This window comes from Crocuta crocuta, unplaced genomic scaffold, assembly GCF_008692635.1.
Source record: "Crocuta crocuta isolate KB4526 unplaced genomic scaffold, BGI_CrCroc_1.0 scaffold385, whole genome shotgun sequence".
NCBI classification, from domain to species: Eukaryota; Metazoa; Chordata; class Mammalia; order Carnivora; family Hyaenidae; genus Crocuta; species Crocuta crocuta.
The window spans coordinates 1,007,632-1,012,433 of NW_027533270.1; positions in this window are offsets into that span (position 1 = coordinate 1,007,632).

Consider the following 4,802-nt stretch of genomic DNA (forward strand, 5'->3'; position numbering starts at 1 on the left):
CATTAGCTGAAAGGAAGGGTTGAAAAGAAAGTATTGCAGATCTGAAATGGCAGGATCATGGAGAAAATAGGTTTCTATGCCAGTGAGGGAAGGAGGGAATTACGGGAATTTATTACAATTGCCTCACAGCATTAAGGGTCTTACCTAACTTCAAGAGGTATAGAATGGAGATGTTTCTGGGCTTCCAGAAGCAGAGGAAGAGCAGTTATATAAATGTGTATCATACTGATGGACTGTGGAATTTAAGCTAGGTGGAAATGAGTGAAAAGTTACGAAGGGCAATGAGCCTCGCTGGGGAGAAGATCATTGGAGTCGGGGTGCTGGAAGAAATGAGCTGTAAATAATGAGCACAGTAGCCCGAATGGGACGTTTGAAACGGAAACTGTGGAGTGGCTACACCTTTGATTATGACAGGGTCTAGCGTATAGCCATGGGAGTAGGGAGGTGAGACAAGCTGGAAAGCAAGAACATTTAGGAAGAGGAAGTCAAGTGAAGCTTCAGGGTGTTTGAAGCATTATCCATGTGGACAAGGAAATCACCAAGAATTATGGATGGGGTAGTATTTGAGACTGACAGTGAGCTAAGAGATAATATCTCCAGGAAAGGATGGAGAGTGACACCAATGTCTGTAAATAGTTGCAACAGGGAGTGGTTTAGGAGAGTATGATTCAAATAGTTCATAGTTCTGGGGTGGCAGGGGAGGGGGCAGGGCTGGCCATTTTCAAGTTCATTACAAAGACAGAATGTTTACTGTTAATCTGATATCAGCTTGCTCCTCTAAACACCTGAAGCCACTATAGCTAATTTTAATCTCTTACCGAATTGAAACATTTGTTCAGATAATCAGTTGATTTAGTAGTCATCTGTGACTGACCTGGAAGTGGATCATTAAGTGTGGTGATTTTCCTCAAAGTAGAAATATAAAATTGAAAACTGGGAATCATTATTTTTTTAATGTTTTTGTAATTTATTTCTAAGAGAGAGAGACAGCGTGAGCAGGGAAGGGTCAGAGAGAGAAGGAGACACAGACTCTGAAACAGGCTCTAGGCTCTGAGCTGTCAGCACAGAGCCTGATGCGGGGCTCGAACCCACGAACTGTGAGATCGTGAGCTGAGCCAAAGTCAGACGCTTAACCGACTGAGCCACCCAGGCGCCCCAACCATTCTTATACTTAGGCATGACAGCTGTGTCCTCAGGAAGCCAGCTCACTGGTTGTCTCTGCTTCTTTCCCTGTTGCTAGAGAGCCTAATTGTATAAGTTATATGGGGTGTGTGTATGTGTGTGTGTTGGGGGAGGCTTCTTGTAAGAAACAATGGTTTGTATTTTCTTTGTGCTTAAGCATGATACTTTTAGAGTATTTTATAAGAGTTGAAGACAATTATAACTAAAAGTCAGATAAGCCAAACCGATGTGGCAGGTAAAGTGGTTGTTTTGTTGTTGTTTTTTTTAATGTCTATTTATGTTTTAGAGAGAGAGAGCATGAGCGAGCAAGAGAGAGAGGAGGGGCAGAGAGAGAGGGAGACGCAGAACCCAAAGCAGGCTCCAGTCTCTGAGCTGTCAGCACAGAGCCCGATGTGGGGCCTGAACTCATAAAGCTCAAGATCATGACCTGAGCCGAAGTTGGGTGCTTAACCGATTGAGCCATCCAGGCGCTGCAGGTAAAGTGTTTTTTTAAAGGCAGTGTCACCACACTATGCATCCGTCTCTTACAAGCACTATTTCTTGTCTCTTTCTGACAGTCTCACAATTCAGAAACTTCTTGCCAAGAATAATTGCAATTTCTAGGGAAAGGAGAAATTTTTTTGGACTGTCCGGGAAATATACTCATCTGTACCATTTTCTCTGCCGTAGCTTGTTGGACTTATTTAGAATCATGTTGTTAGCATAAATAGACATGATTTATGAACAAGGACAATGAATGTTCACTAACCAATGTATTTTCTATGAAACCTTCGCCCCGAACCATTGCCTGATCTCTTTCAGTGACGGTACCTGTAATCCCACAGCTATTCAAATTCTCTCTAAATGACTTACCACATCATTAGAGATCACAACTCTCTCCTGGACAAAATCAATCCGTTTAAATAGGAAATGATTTGCTCCCAGATTAACACACCATTAACATTTCAAACTATTGACTAAACGTGTCAGCCTTTCACATTTTAAATAAATAGGCTTGCAGTTACCAAAATGATGAGGTGACCAAACCAGTTTTGGTTGGTTTCATGCTATTTGGCAAAATGGCATTTAAAAAAAATTGATACGAGAAACGATTTCCTTGCTATTCATTTGGCTCTGCTTCTATGTGCTACTTAATGTGAATTGGAATTAGTCAGCTATTGGGCATCCTTTTTCTAACATCGTCCTATAAAGTCTTGGTCTTTAAAGATATAATGTTTTAGTTCCTGAAGATGCTTTGGAAATGGTGACTGATTACAAATACAAGAAAATAAGTCACATAAGGCAATATTCGACTATTAATTAGCCACTTAAAAGCTTCCATAACAATGAATTAGTGTCTAAATTGCCCAGTGGTACTAAGTTAGGTTTTTAGAAATTGGCATGAGCTTTCTTAAATTGATAATAACTTTCTTTTACTCCTGAGTGCATACACTGTGCCATTTATTTCTCATAATGAGGCCGTGCAATTATTTTGGATGTCAAAACTGAAGCTCAGAATGTTAAGTAACTTGTCCAATGTCATGTAGCTGGCAGAGGTGAGCTACAGATTCCAAAGCGTATGTTCTGTTTGCTGCGGAGTTACACAAGCCTTTGAAAAAGAACTCGATATTGATTGGTGATACATTTTGCAAGATGGTTTTTGATGATTCTGGAAAAAAATTATTACTCATCATTATTACTCGTGGACAATCACCTATTTGTATATTGTGTTATCGTTATTATGCTACCTCAGTTTCATTTTAAACTCATATCCACCATCAGAGATGGGTAAGGTCAGTATATTTAGCTCAACATTACCAGTAAAGTAGCCAAGAGATTACATGATGTTGCCAAGGTCATAGATGAAGCAACAGAGCCAGGAATCAGGTCCAGACGCCTTGTCGCTGAGATCCTCCACACACCATGCTGATAATGCCCTTTGGATGCCATTGTCATTCACTCTGCTTGGGCTCTGACAATCCGTCTTTTGCAGATGCCCTCATTCCTCCATTTGGTTTCTCATACCTGAGCCATGGCCTCTCTTCCATGGTGCTGCCTGCTGTCCGTTACTCTGGCTCAGAAAGCCTTCCCTGTGCCGTAGGGCTTCTTCCAGGCTCCGGGCATGAAAACCTGCCTCACTCGTCTCATCTAATTCTTTAGGATCGAGTTGTTCTGGAACAGAAGAGAAGGAAAATCTCTTGGGGGATATGGTCCCCAGGTGAAGGGAAGCACACAAAGACAGCTGCATCCCTACTTAGTTTTCCCTTTGTCGTTTGCTGAAAATAAGCGCTGGACTGAAGCTATAGAAGTCGGGGGCTGAGGCCGGCAGATACTGAGGGGCGAAATCTCAACAGAGGAGGGAACCACAGAATGGGGACTCCGCAGTCTGTGTTTCTCATAAGAGGTAGGGCTGGCTCCCTCCAGAGTGGCACAAAAACAAGGCGAGACTCCAAGGAACCCAGCAGAGATCAGCAACTAGGACGTTAAGGAGCTGAACAGCGATCCCGCTTGCTTTGTGTTGGAGGCATTTTATTTGTATAATTATTTGTTTCGTATTTTATTTTCTTCCCACGGGGAAGAAAAAGTGTACAGAGTGTTTTTTTNAAAAAAAAAAAAAAAAAAAAAAAAAAAAATAAAAAGATTTTAAATGTTTGTTTGTTAAAATAGTTTATTGTCAAGTTGGTTTCCATATATATATGACATATAACACCCAGTGCTCATCCCCACCGGTGCCCTCCTCCATGCCCATCAGCCCCTGTCGCCTCTCCCCCATACCCATAAATGTTTATTTATTTTTGAGAGAGAGAGAGAGACAGGCAGACAGAGGGTGAGTGGGGGAAAGGCAGAGAGAGAGGGAGACACAGAATTTGAAGCAGGCTCCAGGCTCTGAGCTGTCAGCACAGAGCCTGATGCGGGGCTTGAACTCGTGAACCACAAGATCATGGCCTGAGCCAAAGTCGGGTGCTTAACTGACTGAGCCACTCAGGCGCCCCCATATCCATTTTTCTGATGAGATGTTATAAATATTATATATGTTGCTATAGACAGACTTTAACATATACCCTTGGCTCAAGAGTTTCTTCGAGGCTAGCAGCTCTCTAGCGTTGTCCTCCAACACCTTAGGACCTTCGGACCTCTTTAAGCTCTTAAAAATAATTGAGGAGAACCCCAAAGTGCTGTGCTATATACACAGACACACTTATGTGTATATATACATAAGCATACCCTATTATATAGTAAACTAAAAAAATCGATATTTATGTCATTTCATTTGAAAATAATAAACCCATTACATCGTATTAAAATATTTTCGTGAAGAGTAACTATATTTTCAAAAATATTAATAGGAAGAGGAGCATATTTTTACATTTTGCAAATCTCTTTTTAGCGTCCAGATTAAGAGCAGCCAGTTGGGTTCACATATCTCTTTCTGTTCTCAATCTATTGTGTTATAGCATATTGGTTGAAGTCATTGTTTCTAATATATACATTTGAAACAAGAAATTTCACTTTATTAATGCTTTAACTGCATTCCCAAAATTCTGATATGCAGTATTTTCATGAACATTCAGTTTGAAATATAATTGTTGTTATTATTTTTTTATGTTTGGTGTGTGTTTTATTTAGAATAGTGAGGTCTT